Source organism: Taeniopygia guttata, chromosome 1A (genome assembly GCF_048771995.1).
Source record: "Taeniopygia guttata chromosome 1A, bTaeGut7.mat, whole genome shotgun sequence".
In the NCBI taxonomy this organism is placed as follows: Eukaryota; Metazoa; Chordata; class Aves; order Passeriformes; family Estrildidae; genus Taeniopygia; species Taeniopygia guttata.
Window position 1 is genome coordinate 26,011,573 of NC_133025.1, and position 19,714 is coordinate 26,031,286.

The 19,714-nt window shown below is 39.9% G+C and overlaps 1 long non-coding RNA gene across 1 annotated transcript; it reads right to left on the bottom strand.

The window, feature by feature from the left end:
• Positions 1 to 6,450: 6,450 nt before the first annotated feature.
• LOC140681701 (uncharacterized) lies at positions 6,451 to 12,491 on the bottom strand. The gene is made up of 2 exons (XR_012052778.1): positions 10,933 to 12,491; positions 6,451 to 7,799 (listed from the first exon to the last, which is right to left on the bottom strand). It is a non-coding gene; the product is annotated as an uncharacterized lncRNA (long non-coding RNA).
• Between the last annotated feature and the right edge of the window lie 7,223 nt (positions 12,492 to 19,714).

The following is a 19,714-nucleotide window of genomic DNA, read 5'->3' on the forward strand; positions in this document are numbered from 1 at the left end:
ATTTCTTCCTCAAAAAAGAGTAAGTGATAAAGACTGCTATCCATTTTGACAGATACATCATACAGAAAACACCTTCTACTCTAGCAGAGTCAAATTTAGATTTTGCATTAGACTATTACCAGCATTAGGTCTTTATTAAAGTAGGAACAACAAAACTTAACTTTAATAAAAATTAAATCCCAAGAAACTTCTTAAAAGGACACATACAGTGGAACTTCGCTATTCTGAGCACTTGGGACCTTTTACCATTTCAGATGATGGAAATTTTCTGGTGCTAAAATGTGATTGCTACTAGCATAAATCTATATTCTTCTTTTGTTTGTTTTTTGTTTTTAATAGAATTTGAGAATTTTGACCTGAAATATAATACACAATAGCTTTAAAAGGAGTGTACTGAATGCACACAAACACAGGGCTAGGTTAGCAGCACAGGAAGCACCAAGGTAATGCTCAGATGAGATTCAAAACGTACTTTCCATGGTACATTCTAGAAATGGTTAGACAGAAAACAAAGAGGATTTCTCTCTTGCAATTATGTAGCATGGATAGGCATTAGGAACAAGAAAGAAGTAGCAGAGGTAACAGGTAAACAGAGCCCACATGGGTGTGTTTTATCTTTCTCTGCACTGACCTGCCCAGAGCCCACAGCAGTATTAATGAAAAAAGGACATGACTTCTTTTGGTTTTGACCAGATGCTCCAGTCATTACCCTGCACTTCCTGTAGCCATGTGTATATTTTTAACTCTCTTTGCAGAAGTTTTAATTAGATATTAGACTGAGTACTTTAGCCTTTCTGCATCCACCAATTATTCTGGTGGCACTAGAATTTGTACTCTGCTTTCATTGGTCACCATACTTACTGGGTTTCTTTTCCATAAAACAGAAATCTGACCATTTCCTTTTTTAAAACAAATAAGATGCAACACTTATTCCTCAAAGCTGTAGCCCTATTTTCTTTTTCTTTTCCACAGTTTCAATATTTTTAGGATATAAAAATAAATCCATTATTTGCTTCTTGACTAAAATGTAATTAAATCTGAATTTATTAAGACTACTTTTATGTTGCATTAAACAGAGCATAAAAAAGACACAGAGTTCACACAATTAAATTTAAAAAAAATGTTGTGACTAGACCTTAGTTAAAAAAGTAAATTACAAGATTTTATGTTATTAAAATTATTTTTAAATCTTTGTGTCTTCCATATCAGGATAAATTGCTCAGCTTTACCAGTACTGAACTGTAAGAGTTTTCCTTGTAAGGATGTGGCTAGAACTGTATGTATATATACCTGTATGTTTGTTCACAAATAAAAGTGAAGATGTTACAAAATACTTTAATAGCTATATCTAAAATCTAGGACAAATAAATGCACAAGAAAATCTTCCATGGACTAAATAGATGAGATCCCAGGTAGAGATGGTAGATTAGACTATATTTGCTAATGCTTTTACTCCACCAAGGCACAAGCAACTGTGTAAACATTTTTTTTTAACTGCACAGAAAGCAACATGTTGCTTCATTATCAATTCTGATACAGAAGCAATAACCTGATTCTGTTCTCATTTGGAGACAAAAGCCATTTTTGGGAAAACCATGCATAACTTTCCTGAAATTAATATGTTTAAAACAGTGCAAAATTGGGATGAAAGAGAAGACTTATATCTTTCGGCTGCATAGAAAAACCATTTTCTTTATATATTCCATAAATTCATAGGAAGCTTACATAAAATTTTCCATTTAGGCAATTTCCTGTAGCATAGCTAATTACTGTCATCTAAGTAAGGGGAAACATGTAATTGCAATATGACTCACTAGAACATTAAACTACTCAGCAGAAGATATAGTTTGCATAAACAATCTCAGCACTAAATTAATCTTTGAACAACACCGTCCTCTATTTATTTCAATATTTTTCAGAGATATTTAAAAACTGAAAAACTGCTCTATGGTTAAAGCTGAAGACCAGGAAAATGTGTAATGACTTCTTTTCTCGATGTCACTGCCAAGTTGCCACAGACCCAGGATTTTAAATATAAGGTTTTCTACAATAATGTCTCCTGCATACTTCAATGCCTATTTCTGGGCAGGCTACATCTTAATTTTGATAGAACTCAGAAGCTCTTACCTTTTAGGGACCCAGAGACAGGCATTTCCTCTATGCTGTCCATGGGATGACTTGATGATTGTTCTGACCACAACTGCCAAGTCAACACAAGGCAGGAGATAGAATACCTCAGTGTTTTAGACACACCCAGGGGATGCAGAACACCTACCTAGGCTTTTCTTACATATCAAGAAAAGAACATCATTGCAGAGCTCCAGGATGAAGTTCTTCTCTGTGCAGGCTAAAAGTGTAGGAGATCTTCACTCTAAAACATACTGGTGAATACTCAGTACCTTTCTTAAAGGTTTAAGTCATCTCTGTCAGTTGAGGTTTCCTCAGATCAGCACTCAGACTTTTCCAGATTAAGTTGTGGCACTTTCAGGTATGCCAGGTGTATCCAGTCTATTGATAAAAGATGTCACCTTTCCCTGCAAGCCTCACCTGCCTCACATGCCTGTGCTTCCTGGCTGCAGTGGTGGGGTGTATGGGGAGCATAGGGACACAAGGCTGCAGAGCCTGTTCAGTGACAAAGCACTTTAAAATTGTGGGATATTCAGATAGATATAGTCAGAATACTACTGATGTTTACAGACCAGAACACCCTTCAATACTGGAAGTGAATAGAATTGTCCTTTAAAGCTGCTGGAATCATTTTGATGCAGTGCACAGACTTTGAGAATTAAAACTGTTAACACAGCTCTGTCACAATATGAAATTCAATGGTTGCTTATAATCTGTCAGTTCTGCTACTGAAGCCTGCTTACTGTTGACTACCCTTAAAAATCTTTTGTTCTCTTTATCAAAGCACAAACAGCAAAAGGGAAAATGAAAGCACTAACAACTGAAAGTATTAAGCATTAATTATATGCTTTCTTTTCAGTTGCCTTTTAGAGGGCAGTGGTTATCCTATTCAAAGGGCAATAAGGAAAAGTTACAGGGATTGCAACTGCAGCTGCAGTTATTGCTAATGAAATCTAATTTTATTTTGTGAAGATAAACCAAACAAGCACGTACAAAGCAGGACAGAAATCCAAAGATAACCTGCAGCTTTTTTTTTTTTTCTATTATTGATTGGTTTTCAGTGCTGGAGCACCTGATCTAGCAAACTTTCCCTCAATATTAATTGCTTCTCTGGTAGCAGTTCCGATATCTGCAGCCTCTTCCGATATCTGAACACAAATGTCTCTTTCTAACTCTGCTTTCTGAACTACCCAGGTGTGTGTGGATCCTCATCATCTAGATGAGGACCAGAAGCATCCAGCTTTGCCATGTGCTTTGTATTGAAGCTCTAAACATGAACTCTGTCCTCTTCTTCCTTTTATCAATGTTCAGAAGGGCACAAGCAAGGTAAAATGAAACTCAAAAATCATTTCAGATAATAGTAGACTGTCCTACATATTCTTTGGCTAAGAGGCAATCTGCCAGTGCAAGTACCCAAACAGACAAATGAATTTGTCTTAAGCAGGGGACTAAAAGGAACAATTTCTGAACAATTTGGATCAGTATCCAAAAAGGCCCAGCAAACAAAGGAACTTCCAAAACTGCTGCAGCCCAAAAAGGGGATTCAGCTTTATTTTACTGCACCATCCTGGAAAGCTGAGCCAGGACAACTGGACCAAATCCTTTCCAACATGGTAGGTACTTTTTTTATAGCATAACTTACAGAGCAAAAGAGGAAAGATTCTTAAGAACTTCTTCAAAATAATGCTGCCAGAGCCTTTTGTTTTCCGGTTTCAATACCAGATACATGTCACTGGACACTTCAGGGTTGTATCTAAAGCTAAGAAGGCTACAGCGCTCTGCTATCCAACTTTGGTGTGCTACATCTACTCAGGTACCCCGGCTGAGCCTGGGCTGATCTAATGTGGCCCTCAAAAGCCATGGAAATGAGGGAATCCAACCTCCTTGGGACATGCCCTGGGCATCACTTGATGCTGATTAACTAGTATTTGCTTGTTCCTGTATTCCTTCTTGTATGCTTGTCTAATATTTAGATCTGTATTGTTTTCAGAATGTAACTTGACATCTGTAGACTGACATTCAGAGGAAAGAAAAAAAAAAGTAATATTAATTTAACACTATAATCAGAGTTTAAAATATCTGTAAATTCATTGACTATACTTACAATTTTTTTTTTCTATTAAAAATTTTGGGATTTTTTACTGAAAACTGTTTCCATCTAATCCCCATGCAGATTTGTTCACAGACAAACTAGTTATTGGTTTGCTCTCTAGAATTACAAATGTAGGAATATTTAAACTGATTTATGGATATACTTTGAAGCCACAACTGTTTTTCATGTATAAAAATAAGTAACAGAAAGAAATTCAAAAGAGTACCAATTTGTCAAGCATTCCTACAACTTTATCATTACTAAAATTCACAAACAATACTAAATATAGCCACAGAAAATGGATGCTTACATACAAATAGAATAAATAGTTTCTAATTTGGCAGCTTCAGAAAGATTTTATTGGAAACAGAATGTAACTCTAAATATAATAAGCATCAGCATAATCACCATTAATTGCTACTAGATAGACTTACATTTTTCTCACAGAGCTCAGAGAAGTGTGAGGGACAGCAGCTACTATATATGCATCTGCTAAGATGATCATGTATTATAATGGATTTCCTAATGTGATTGAACACTGAAGACCACTACCAGAAAATTATCAGGTTTGTATTTTTTTCCTGAATATCCTTGTTCTTTGAAGAGAGGTATATAAAGGACATTGGAAAATATCAGGGATCAGCTTCTAAGATTACTGGTTATGTGTCCAATAAAATACAGAAAACAATATGAAGTGTTGTATTCTATTCTCCTTGCTTACAAAAATGTGATTAAGTCAATGCTTTCCTGAGGAAGAATGGTACATTTGAACCTCAAACTCATATATTGTAATATGGAGCTATTTCCTCTCTGATAGGACATTCTCTTTTACCTAGCTCAAATGTAGTTTATGTTACTCACATTACCCTTTCCACCTCTGCATTTCCCAAGGTGACCTGCATGGTGTAAGCATGAAGTGAAAACAATCAACATCCATTTGTACTGACGAAATGACTACAGCTTGCACATGACAGTGGAAAAAAAAGGCCTTAGTTTATATTGCACATAATTATACCTTTCCCAAATTCCCTAAAGTAAAAGCAAACACAGCACCATTCCTTAACAGACAGCAATCTATTTTGGCTGTAGCCTCTCTGTTCATATCTGGTCATTTCATAGACACACTAAAACCACAAAGTCCAGTTCACACCTGATAGTTTTGTTTTAGTGCAACTCCAGTAATTCTGCACATAAAAGTGGAATTACACTGGATGTTGCTGCTTAAAAGTGAATAGAGCCTGTTATTTCACACATCATCAGGGAATCCTACTAATTGTAACTCCACAGGCATCTCCACTGCTGTTCTCTGCAAAATGTGCTCAGTGGAAGTGTTTGAGGAAGAACAACTTTGGGCTGGACAGTTGCCACCTAATTGCCACTGAAGTCAGAGGATATATCAAAAAGGAAGAAGCTTTGGCATGTAAGGACAGCTTTTTCCTCGCAACATTTGTCAGGAAGCGGGAAATGATACCAAAAATGGAATTTCAATCAAACTGTGCCATTTGTATTCAGCCTGAGGTTGCTCAGGATGTTTGCTATGCATGACATTTTTAGATCCTTCAAACTGCCAGATTAGAGATGGTTGGCATAGAGAAATAATAAAAATATAAAACTGAATCAGCTCTTTTCATTTGTTTGTTGTTTAAAATTCAAAAGGCATTTCTAGGCCTACAGTGATTGAGCTCCTAGGTTATTTCTACATAAAAAGTCATAGATGGTAAAACATTGTTAAGCAATAACCTGCAGCTAAGTTGTTCTTCATGCCCATTTTCTCTCTTTTGTAACAGTTCACATACTGTGACTGACTCAACATCCCATTCTAATATAACTACACTTTATCATTTTTAGCCAATAATGTATAATATAGTTTTGGATAAAAATCCCATAATACCAAAATGCCACTTTTTAAAAAGTAGATTTGAAAAAGTAGAATCAATCTCAGCCTGCTTTGATTTCTTTTTTTTTTAGATATGAGTAATGGTATTTTATATCATTTCCAGGACTTCCAATATATAATTAATTTACAATCATGTATAGATCTGGACATTTCAAACATTTAGAAATATTTATTAAATCATTTCTGGCAAGATATCAATAAAATGGAAGCCTGAAACTACAGTCCCAAGTGAGATTTCAGAATGCTAAAATATTCTCTTCAGCACTGAATGTTTTAATATATTTTTAGCATGCTCTGGATTTCAAAACAGCGGAAAGTAGGCAAAGGTTCAAGCTTCAGATCCGAAGAATAATTTTATTTATCTAATCAAAATATTTTTTTATTATCAAAACTTTCCCAAAAATCACATCAAAAGTGATTGGTGATCTTCCCGGACTTGAAACTCCTGCAAAATATTTTTATCAGATGAGAAGGTGCAATGAGAAAGTACTGCAAAAGTTTGGTTTAAGTCTCTTCACATGATGAACCTGCAGCTGATACCAGTTTTCTTCCAAAGAGTGAATGATGCTAATATCCAACATGAGAGCTGACAATGCATAAAACAATTTGGGCTGCACTGAAATTGTTCTGCTCCTCTTCTTCACACGCCTGTGCCAGTAATACAGTCATATTCTTCATTTCACCTTTGCTGTTGGACCCATTTTTTTCTCTTTCCCTCTAACACTGTTCTTTTTTGTAGTTCTCATGCCATGGGGTGTCTTAAGAAGCTGTAAATGTCGGCAAGGATAACAGTCCCGAATAGGATTCATCCTTTCCCCGGGCAGATCTGAGGGCAGGGCTTTGTGGGGTAAGCCTAGAACATCCCCCCATCCCACAGCTGCAGGTCCCAGGGAGCTGTGGCACCGGGCACTGCCCCTGCAGCCCCTCCAAGCAGCAGGGCTCCCCTGCACCTCTGCACCCCTCAGGGACTGAGGAGCAGGGCAGGCAAACCCAAATTAAGCTCTTTGGCTTCAGGGTGTCAGGAACCCACAACAATTTAGTGCTCTCTCTACAGGGCTACAAATAATGTGCCCTGAGAGACATTCTCCATCCTTCTTGTGAAACTGGGCACTTCATACCAAGAGTGACTATTTCGTGATACAAATTCAGAACACAAGACTGAAAAAATACACACAATCAGCAACCTAGAGCATTGCTAACAGGATATGGAAGATCCAGCTCTTAGTCCATAATCCTCAACAAGGAGCTGAGGAGTTTTTATGTACATTGCCTCACCTCGCCTGACATTTCCTGTATCAGTTAGGGAATACAGCATTTCAGGCAGAACTAACATTCCCAGGAGCCACAGGGAGACAGATACAGCTTCAGTCACTTGGCAAGTTTCCAGGAGCTTCCAGGTACATATCTGCACTTAGTTCTAGATGTAACTGGGTGAAAAATCTCTGAAGTCAGTGGCAAAACTCCCATTTGTATGCATATGGGAAAAATATTACAGGGAGGAACCTATGTGTTCAGATGAGTAGAAGATTTTCTGACTCTGACGTAACAAAGAAAAAAAAGATAGTTGTCACCACCACAGAAATTCAGAGAAGACTTGTTGGAATCCTGCACTGGTATCAGTAGCCATGTCTGTCCTAGTTTTGTGTGATGGCTGGTGGCTGTGATCTTACACATGACAGCAATCTGTACAAAAAATAGTTTCAAATTATTGTTCGTATCCGTTGAGACTTCATAGAACAGGACCGAAAAGCTGTGAACAGGTTAAAGTACTCTTGCTGTCTGTGGGTACAGGCTTTTCTCTTCATTTAGGATAGCTAGGATTGGAAGATGTCTCAGGAGGTCTGTAGTGCAACCTTCTTCTCAAAGCAGGGTCACCTGTGAGCTCAGAGCAAGTTCCTTAAGGATTTATCAGGATAGTTCTTAAAAAACTCCAAAGCTGAGATAGTGCAACCTTTCTAAGAAGCCCATACCAGTCCCTGACTGTCCTCATGAAAAAATTGCACCTTATATCCAACCATATCTCACTGTACTTTATGCTCCTTGTCTCTCATCATCCTGCTATGCACTGCTTTGTAGGGTCTGTCTCACTCTCCTTGCCACATTCCACTCACATACTGGTAGGATGCTGTTAGGTGCCCTCAAAGAAACACTCTCTTCCAAATAAAGCTGAAGAAAAGTACTGTAACTCCTGCATTTTAATAATATTGTCCTGGCTGGAAGTCATCACATAGAGAAGAAGTGGTTTGGATTGCTAATGTGAACCTGCGTAATAGAAACTTCTAAAATAACCTTTATGTAAGTGATATTACATTTTTGAGGGTGAAGGATAACATTGCAAAATAAGAGACCTAAAATTAGGTGCAATATTTCATGAATAATAAATTTCTGGAAACTATTAGAGAGTATCTGTGGAATGCAGAAATTCCTCTCCCTATATTTAGGCAGAACAGAAAACAAGGCCATCTTGTGTTCTTTAAAAAGCTTAACTTTTTGAATGACATCCCAGAAATCAAATAAAAAGGGGATATCCATCTCCTTTATTAGAATATTCAACATACTGTGGTTTTTCAACAAATTTCAACATTTGCTGTGGTTGTCAGTGGTCCATGACAAACACTCTGAGAAAAAAGCCCCAACTTTAGTTACTAGGAGAAAAGTAATCTAGTTATGATCACACCTGTCTAAGTTTTGCTATCTAACTGGTAATTTGCTGTCGTTCGTCACTATAGCGCTGCATTTCAGGTCTCACCTGGGCATGCTATTTTAGTGTATATGTAGCCAGCACACTTGGGTTAGACCTCAGTTGAGCAGCAACACAATATTCATCTCAAAACAAACAAACAAACAAACAAACAAAAAAACCCCAAAACCACCAAAAAAAACCCAACCAAACCTAAAAGCCTCTCAGAAAAAGTAGATCAGCTCCAGTAACCATGCAGGTCCATGAAAGGTGAATTCATTGAGGAGTATGTTACACTATTTTCAGAATAACCACTGTATGCTCCATTAATATCTGGCAATCGGGTAGGAAATGTCACCAGGTATCCTGGCACAGCAATGTGTGGACAGAAGGACTGACACTCTGGCTACAAGGTTACTGGGTGTGAAGTTAGTCTAGTTCAGCACATACCCAGAAATCACGGTCTAACTCCAGAAGCAAAGGACAGCAGCATGGAAGAACAGTGCAGAGGCGGGAATTTCAGAAGATGGCAGGGAAAATGGTGTTGGTCATGCTTAGGAATAAAAGACCTCTTCAGAGGCAAGAGCAAGAACCACAGCCACTGCACACATCAGTGGGTACCCATGGAGCATGGAGGCTGCTCAGAAATCAGACAGACAGGCCAAGGACAGAGATGAAATAACAAAATCACGTTCCCTGGCAGTGCCATGGAGAAGCAGAGCTGGTACGACCCTCACTGGCCAAAAGTGCACTGATTAGCTGCATCTCAGTAGCTGAAGGTAACTCATCTTTTGTTTCTTTTTCCTAAATGGTGTGTTGATGCTTTCACCCACCTCTGAGACTTGTTGCTGAGATAAAAGCCATGAATTTCAGTGAAAACAGTATGTCCTCAATGTCTTTGAAAACTCTGATAGTTGCTTTCATCTTAAAACATGAATCATATGTCAGGTATGGAGTAAAGTGAGCAACAGTTGTCTGTTGGTGCTGTACTAGAAGTTACCAAAGCTTTGTTCCTTCTGTGATATTAGCACCAGAGTTAGTGCTTTGTCTCTGCTGTTCCAGCCATGAATCATGCCAAAAACAACATAAAATGGTGCGATTTTCAAATTGGTTGTTAAATAATTGATTGTTTGCCTGCCACCAGGAGGACACCTTTAGAAGCAACACTCACATGGCAGCAAGTCCTGAGCTGTGAGATATCTATGATGCATGTTAATTAAAACTGCTAATTGAAAAAATGTATTTTGGCAGTTGAAGATAAATAAATGCATGAGAGAATTGTTTCCTGAGTTCCTATGGTCTGAAATTACAGATGACAGTCTTTCTGTAGAGGGTGAGAGAATTCATTTAGATTAAATTATCCTTTCATTTCCTTTTCTAAAACATCAGAAAACCTCCCTAACTGACATTTTTGCCTTTGTGTCGGGGATAACATTAAGAATAATTTTCTATGACTGCCTCTTCGACAGGCAGAGAACTCATTTTAATCGATACATCATAAGCTGTTATTACAGCTATTTTCTATCTTAATTCAGCCTGCCCTTCATAATTATGTGGGTTTTTTCCTGTTTTCTAAAGCTCTGGATGGTGGCAGATTTCCACCACCTAGTGGGAAAAGTATGTACTGTCTCCTAAAAAGCTTTTCTCGGATTTCCCCTTAATGCCTGTTTTGAACCTTCCCATTGTAAGCCCCTTCTACCAGCACTTATTACCAAAGTATTTCTCTTTATTTTTCATGAACTGGTGAATTTGCTAAGCTGTTTAAAACCCTCCTTGAAGGTGTCATACATTGTATACTCCACAAAAAATACATTTCAATATGAAGGAACTGTATTGTCTGTGATTTCTATTCAGTGATTAGTAATGTGAAAGGAAAACAGAAAAGCTTTAAAAATTGAGGAAGTTCTGCCAATGAATGTCATTGCTTCCCTTTCTCTGCTTCACAGGGACCCCTCATCCCCACTCAGGAGTATCCTGAAGTGCAAGCTATGCCAAAACCCACTGAATTCATTCAGGTAATCGTCTGTGTCAGGATGCTCTGTGTTTAGGTGCTGAGACTGAAATGCCAAATCTAGACAGGAGAAACTTCCAGAAAGGGGAATGTTAATGAAAGGCAAATGCAATTGCTATTATCACCTCTTCCTATTTGCAGCCAGGAGAGTCTTGCACACCTGTGGAGTATCTTCTTCCTTCCCAAAGTGAGCAAGATACTTCCTTTGGCCTTAGAAGAGAAAAAATTAATTTTCAGATGCAGCTTTGATCAGCAGTAAGAACAATAGGGTTAAGAAGCTCTCTTCTTTTTACATTAGACAAAATAATGACTCAGAAAAATCCTGTGCCTGTTGATCCTAGTAGGATTTTTCCTACTGTTTTCCCTGGGGGCAGGAGTGGGGAAACCCAAAAAACAAACCCCCAAAAAAGCCCAAAAAACTGCAAACAAAATCAAAAGAAAAAACCAACAACAAAACACCACCACAAAACCAAATCAAATCAAATCAAACCAAACCAAACTATGTCATTATCTAATTCTTATTACTAGATGCCTCACACTATTTAGCTCATTCTGATAATGATTCTTTGAAAGTTATCACCATGCAGCTTTTTGCTAGCACCTTGTTTCCAGCTGGCACTTCATTCACCTCTGATCAAAACTGAGATCTTCAAACTCCAGCTAATTTGTCATGTAACTTTGAAAGTTTGCGAACACATATTTGCAGCAGAAAATATTCCTGAAAATATTCCTAAATACCCTCTCCAGGCAATAGTGGTCAGTTAGCATCTATTTCACGATTCAGAAACGAGTTTGTGCATCACTCTGTCCTACAGTACCCAGTCTGCTCAGGTGTTTGGAGCACTTCTGATGAATCATGGTTTACATAGAACAAGAAAGGCAGTGATGGTGTTTTTGTCCCCTCTCCCACTTTGTCCACTAGCTCAACAACAGGTTGCTCAACTATCCTATGGTAGGAATAAGGAGTAAGGAGATTTCAGCTATTGCTTCCCATTTCCTAGGTGAAGGCTACAGGTCTCAAATTACAGGGCATTTAAATGTAGCACTCGGCGATAGCTATTAACCATGTATCATTGACATGGAAAAAATACATTCGAGAAAAAGTAGAAGTGTCAGCAGTTAGGACTGCACCTGGGGAAGAATAACCCCAGGCACCAGCAGAGGCTGGAGGCTGATCTGCTGGGGAGTAGCTCTGTGGGAAAGGACCTGGGGGTCCTGTGGACAACAAGCTGTCCCTGAGCCATGAGTGCCCTGAGGGCCAAGAGGTCAATGGTGTCCTGGGGAGCATTAGGAAATGCACTGCCAGCAGGTCAAGGAAGGTAAACCTACTCCTCTACTCAGCCCTAGTGAGGCCTCACCTGGAGTGCTGTGCCCAGTTCTGCTCTCCTCAGCACAAGAGAGACGTGGAGCTCCTGGAGTCCAGTGGAGGGCTACAAAGGTGAGAAAGGGACTGAAGCATCGCTCTTACAAGGAGAGCTGGGGGAGCTGGTCCTGCTCAGTGTTGAGAAGATATGACTGGGAGGGGACCTTATCAATGTTTATGAGTCTCTGATGGAAGGGTGTCAAGAGGATGGACCAGGTTCTTCTCTGTGGTGCCAGGCAATGGGACAACAGGCAATGGGCAGAACCTGGACAGGAAGTTCCACCTGAATATGAGGAAAAATATTACTGTGTGGGTGACTCAGCACTGGAACAGGTTGTCCAGAGAGGCTGTGGAATCTCCCTGGCTGGAGATATTCCAAAACCATCTGGACACAGCCCTGTGCCAGGTGCTTGGGGTGACCCTGCTTGAGCAGGGAGCTTGGATCAGGTGGCCCTCTGTGGCCACTTCAAACCTGACCCATTCTGTGATTTTGTGACTTTCATATGATATTTTTGCAGTATGAACAAGAAAATACAGTGCATGAATAGCTGGCAAGAAATTAACAGCAGGTGAGGAGTACAGTCTGTGGTACTCATAAAAGAATCCCCCAGGAAGAGGCAACTTAATTAGCAATGAGAAACCCCAATGCTTTTTTAGATAGCTAACAAAGACCTAGAAGTAAGCTATGCAACATAAATTGTTGGAAACTACCATAAAGACTTTTTACTTGTCAAGGACACCTGGAGCTGGCAAGGAGAACCTGAATGGAAAGTCTTCCAAATAGTTATTTCATGCCAAGTAATGGTATTAGTACTTGCTATTCCTAACTAAAGGATAGAAGAGTATATCAACAGTTTGGGATGGGTAAGTGTTCCTTCCAATTATACTGCAATATTTTCATGGCTGCAAAAATGTGAATACTGATGTCCTTTAAATGGATAAACAGCTCTGCACTGAGATGCACAGATTCATCATGAAATCTCTTACAAATAAGATGCTTCACTTCCTGCCAAGATGGATAGCTAAATTGACTAAAAATAGTAGTAACAATTCCTTATATTCTAGGATGACAGCTTTAAGGAGACAAGCAAGAGTTTGTCTTGAAATATTTTAATCCACAACAGGTTTGAATTGCTCAGAACAAAGAAATCAGTCAGATGGCAGTGATCCAGTGAGGGCTGAGCCCAGACCAGAGGCCCCCTAGGAGGAAATCTGAATACAGAGGAGACATCAATCTCTCAGAAATGAGAGGTCTGGCCCATTTCGAACAGACTCAGTTCACTCTGTAGTGTTTAACTTCTCCTTTCAAGAGCAGAAAGAGGCAGATTGTTGGCTAATTTGGGATGGCAAGTATTGTATAATACGATCATATTGAGACAAGTAGTGCGGCTACTTCAGTAGGATGACAGAAATTCAAACCACAAATCCCCGATTCTTACAGAAAGGGAAATGTTGCAAGGGTGCATAAAGGACATTTGTCCTCCAATGGAGGACATTTATTGAAGGAATTGGTTTCATCATTACTAGCCCTATAGTATACTGGGAAGGGTTCTTGAAGCGGCATAAGAAATTCTGCATCTCAAAATGAGTAAATAGATCATGGATATAAAATTGCCCCTTGTATTATGATACTTTTCCAGAGGGCCTACATCTCCTCCAAATTAATGCATCTGCCTTAAATGCATGTGCCAAAGTGTGTGTCTCTATGATTGTGCAACAGGCTTAGCAGTACATTCTTCATCAGCATGTGAGTGGCCATTCCAGTCACTGGCAAAATGTCATTTTATCACAAATCTAAAGAAGGAAAAAATGATGCTGAATAGACTAGTGCAGATCCAAGTTAACCACCTCTCAGAAGACATAACCCCAGCTCCCAGGCCTAGCCAATGCCACATGCTGAGCACAGGGCTCCTGCTTTGTCTGCCCCCAGACAGGGCTGCCTTGCACATACCCACAGGGGCCAGCACAGACCTTCCCCATGCACACAGCAGGCTTCACTGCCCCAGTAATGCCCATTCCCCACCTCCAAGGTGGGATGGGGTTTCTCCTATGACAGTCCCTACCCCAGCTGTGCCCCATACATGACCAAAGCAGATATGTGAGAGGTTCACGTTTTCCAGGATCGGCAGATACGATTCCTCTGCCCAGTTTCATCTTCCAGCCTCACCTGCCTGCTTTCTTTCTTGCTTGCTTCCTTTCCTTCCTTCCCTCCTTCATGTGAAGGGGTATGCTGAAAGGCTTGGGCATGTTTTCAAGGGTCACATACTTGTTTGATTCCTTTTTAGACTTGATTTGATCATGACCCCCTGGGTGCATCGCTGTGGTCCACAACAGAGCAGCTTCGCAGGCCACGGGTAATGGAGTCAGCAGAGATTGCATTGCAGATACTGAAAGGCATACTGACACTAGTGCATGTTTATGGTACGTATAGCACGTGTACTAGATCATATTTCTCTCTCTTCAAGGTAATGTTTTTCACCAGCTGCACTTTTGCCGAGCCTTCTTGCTCTTTCTCCATCTGCAAGCCTGGTGAGTACGTGACTCGACAACTTCCATCAAACAGCAATAGGCATCTCAAAATTCATCAAAAAGGCATTAGTGCTGGCGGCGGGGAGCTGGGGGAAGGGAAGAGTTAAAAAGGCGAGAGCCACGGAAGCAGCGGGGCCCTCAGCCCGCGCACTGACCCCGAGCAGCGCCCTTCGGGCCGGGCGCTCACCGCGGCCCCGCTCCGCGACCTCCGCCCGCCGCCCGCCGCGCCCCTCCCCGCCCAGGCGCACCGCCCTTGCCAGGTGGTGCCGAGATGCTGCCGAGGCGGTGCCTCGGTATCCCCGGGGCTCCCCCGTCCGCCAGGGATCGCTGCTGCCGGGGGTCGGAAAGCGGCCGCTTCCCGACGGGAATGGCCGCGGGCAGCGCCCGCCGCCCGCTCCGCACCGCTGCAGCTGCCCGATGGACAAAGGACCGAAGCATCTGCCAGGCTGGAGGCTGCTTCTTGTGAGAGACACAAAAAATGTGAACAGCGTTAGGGAATAGGTTTCAAATTCCGGAGGTTTTCCTCTTTTATCAGTTTATCTCGATGTGTTGTCAGTACCACCCTTCCTCGAGGAGAAGACCTTAAGTGAGTCCATCAGTATTTATTTATAGATGCTGAATCAGTTCCCTGGATTTCATTCACTCCTCATGCACTTCAGCGAGCTGACTCGGTGCCCATAGCTGGGAATCCTCCTGCTGCAGATTTTTTCATGAAGCTGAATGTAGTCTCAAGGCAGCTCCTAAACACTACGACCTCAGGCAGCTGGAGCATTGATTCATCACATCCATGCAAGAAGTGCAACCTAAAAGCTATTGCAGACCAAAATAACAGCTCAAGCTTAAAATAAATAAATAAATAAGCAACAAAACCCACCAAAAACAAAACAAAACAACCTAAAAATCCACCTTAAAAATGAGAAGTTAATGAATTATCCATGAGCTTTTGCTGAGGAGTAAAGGGTGTCTGGGAGTTTCAGCATTTTGTGTCACCTTGCAGACAGACACTGTTTTCCAAAGTCAGTAATGTGATGAAGAAGATATTAAGATTAAATGAGCAGTGCAGAGCTAAAAAGCAAACCCATAATTATTAATATATATTTAAATTTGCAGGCAATCGATTTTTAAATTGTCCTTTCACCCTTGTGTGTAATGTGGTTTGCCTCACAGTGACAAATTAGCAGCAGCACTGTGCTGTGGCTGTTTCTACTAGAAGGTTCTCACTACCATTCAGGGGTTTTGCTGGTTCATCAGTGAATCGTGGACAGCATTTCAATTGCTGAAGTGTGGCCCAGAAACCAGAGAAAGAATCGGAAACAGAGTCTATAAAAGCCTTTTCTTAAATTCTAAGATTCATTGGTTTCTTGAATAGGACTAAGTTCTTTGGCTTTTGTGTTATTATTTCTTATGTATCCCAGAGGAAGTGACAGTACACTCACCCCCTCCATCCCTCTCTTTAAATCTTATTATTCTTGTTAATCTGTCAGGAAAATAAGAACTGTAACATGTAATGGACTGAATGTGCTTTTTTTTCTTAATTGAAAAGAACAATCCCCTTAATCCCAGTAGCACTGGGCTGAGATCTAAGGTTTTGATCCAACTTTCATTATTCACCAACATCTCCAAGATAATTATACTTGCAGCCTATAAGACCAAGATAAACATCTTCTCAGACAAATGATTTTCAGTTACTAGTCAAAGCATAAATCTATTTTTAGTTACTACTTGGCATTTGTTTTATCAAATGTTTTAATAATCTGAGTTCTAATTAGAACTAGTTGCATTTTTGTCTGTCAAAATAGATCTTTTTAAAACAGTAAAGTTGTCATGGAGCTTTGCTACCATTCCAATGGGGTAGGTTTTGTATCTCAAGAACAAAAACCCCAGTGAGGCAGGGTGAAATTAATAAGAAAACTTGGAATTTTGGACCTGGTATTCATATTTGCAGGCAGTGTTGTGTAATTTTACATGACTATGCTTTGATAAAACAAAAGTAAATATTTTATCTTCAAAGACTTCAAAACCAGATGAAGTGGGATTTTGTTCTTCATACACTTCGTGTTCTGACAATAGTTCTTGTCTTTGTTCAACACTATTCCACTCTGTTCATTTTTCAAATACCTTGACCACATTTAGGATTCCTGAACAGTTTGTATTGTGTGCCACACAAAACACATCACCTTCGAGAGCGTGTGGTCTAACAAACTTGTGACAATCCTTTTGCCACTTCTGGTATTTTCTCTTTTTCCACATTCAGAGTTTGCACATCATCGTTATTGTTTTTTATAACTTTTGTTCCACTTTGTATTGTTACCAGTGAACAAAGCACATGAACTGAACTCATACTGTACTTTAAGAATAAATGGTAGATTAAAATTCCAGGTATCTCAGGGGGCAAAAAAGCTTTCTTAAGGTTTTAACCATTGATTTGCATTTAGTATAATATAAAATAAATGAAACAATGGAAGGTGCAAACAACTTTTCATGTTCACAAGGAATTGGTCAGTTGATAATGGGCTTAAATTTCAGCAGGGAAAATTTTAATTAGACTTCAGGAAAAATAGATTTAACCATATTCTTTTAGTTGAACATTAGAAGGGGAGGCCCGTGGCAGTCCATTATCTGGATATTTTACAATGTGAATAGACAAGCTTCTGTTAGGAATTGTTGGAGTAAATTGAATGCTTCTGTCAGGCAGAGGGATGGATTTGATTGTCTCTTGGAATCCCTCTTATTATCTGTGCCTTATTTTGAGTTGAAGGTGCCCACAGTTCAGATTTATGTAACTCTTGACATGGACAGGTGTGTGTAAAGGATGTTTTACCCTCAGTCCTCACATGCTGTTTGCAGATATTGAGCTTGAGCTGTTTCTTTCTAGAGCAGCACAAGGCCAAGTACAAGCTGATGTTCTCAAGGTAACATGACCCCAAGCAAGGCAAGCAAATGCTTGCCCCAGCTGACCCTCTAGTATTTAGTAATGCATATTCTCCCCACAGATACTGTCAGATACTGTTCTCTACTCAGATGCTGTCTGATGGTTTGAGGCTAACAAGAACAAGGGCTGATGTGTATACCTGGAACAAAGGAGTGAATTTATCAGCAAGCTAACTGAGGCAAGAAAGTATTTTTTCTACTGATATTACCTAACAACCTAAAGATTCAGCATGATGATTGGCACGATGATGCCTTTGATTGGGAGGTGGAGGTATACTATTGGTTAAATATTCCATCTTTTCTTCTTTGCTTACCAGCATTTTTCTAGCAATGTCCAGGTTTATTCAGCAGAAAATTTCCTGAAACCATGTTGTTGTTTCAGCAATGATAGTACTTGCAGCAGGTGAGGGTTGTGAAATCTATCTGAACCCTCTGTGCACTCTTTTCATTTACAGTGGAATTACTGAAAGGTGAATTAATTACTTTGGATATGTACCTCTACAGCCTGCAAGTAAGATAAAAAGGGAAGAAGCAGTACTACCAAGAACAGCTGTGACTACGTAAGATGAAGCTGTCAGATCATCTTCCTCTGGTTGTAACACCAGACATTGCAAAGGCCCTTGAGATGTGCAGCTATACAGGAACAGATCTTATCCTACGTCTGCTGGAGATATTGAAACATCCATATACAGCACAGAGGTTACGTCACATGCAGCTGGAGCTTGGAGTTTACTTAGCTGTTTATTTGAGATAAGGTTATGGGCCTATGAACTGAGCTGAAATTCACTGCAGAGTCAAGTTTATAGGAGGTTTTGAGTCAAGTATTGGCTTTCAGGACTACTCAACTGTCAGTAGATTAGACAGAAAAGTTCCCCTAAAGAACATTGTAGGGGTTCCTCTAGAAAGTGTTGATAGAGGGATTGTGGTACTCTGCTCTCAGCCCTTGCTCTGACATCATATAGAAGCAGTTCTGACAGTAAATGGATATTAACTATTGTTAACTTGAGCTGAGAAGCCAGAGGCAGCCTTAATCACTGCTGCCCCACACCCTCTGTGTCTGCAAGTATCTCCCAACATTAGGTGTGTTTTAGCAGCACTAGCAGGATCAGCATTTGACCTTTGCACCTCTTCAGTCACTGATCTTAATTGCTGATCACTGCAAGTGAAGAAGCAATTAAATATTAAAAGTATCATTTGAAGCTTCAGTCCTGTATGATCCTGAGCACGCCTATACATTATTATGACTCAGCTGGTCATAAGTCTGGGGCAGTTGAGGTCACACACATCTTGCAGGATGAAACCATGGAATTAAACAACATTCTAATCTAACCTTTGGAGACTGTTGCTCTACCACACTTTTTTTTTTACAATTTCCTGCCAGAAAAAAAAAAAAATGTCTATGGGCTCTTGGTATCAGTTTTAGGGGACCACTGCTCTGATAACTGCTGCTGCAATGAGGGATGTGACAATTCCACATTTGAGATACACTGAGTGCCAAATACTAGTGTTTCTCCCTGGCTCACAAGTATGGATGTGTGTCAATGCAAGGCAGAGCTGGAGAGCAGTTACAGTAGCTACAATGGGAGTGGGAGAGGTGAGAAATTAATACTGTCACTAAAATCAGGTGACAGCTCAGAGAAGAACAGAGAAAAAACACTGCAAGTGTCACAATTTTAGTCTTTAGATACCTTTTATCATTTAACAGCATTTACAGAAAGATGTTTGGGTTAGACTTTCAGCATTCCTTTCCTTACACTTATTTTTTCACTCTGATAGTTGTATTAGAGTCACCTTTGTAAAAACTACTTGTGATGTCCAGAGGAGATAACTAAAATTGCAGCTGGGAAATAACAGCAGGAGTAATAAACTCTTGAAATCAATCTTCACCATTTTCATGTGAATAACTTGACTTAACTTGATACATCAGGAAAATAAAAATCAGGAAATAGAAAGGTGATGTAAAACCTAAGTGTAAAGGAAAAAACCCATAATAGCAGGAATAGAATTGGTGGGCAAATTCAAGTAAAATGATACCAAGAAATCCTCCTGGACTTAGTTCTTCCATTTGTTGCAGACAATGAAGT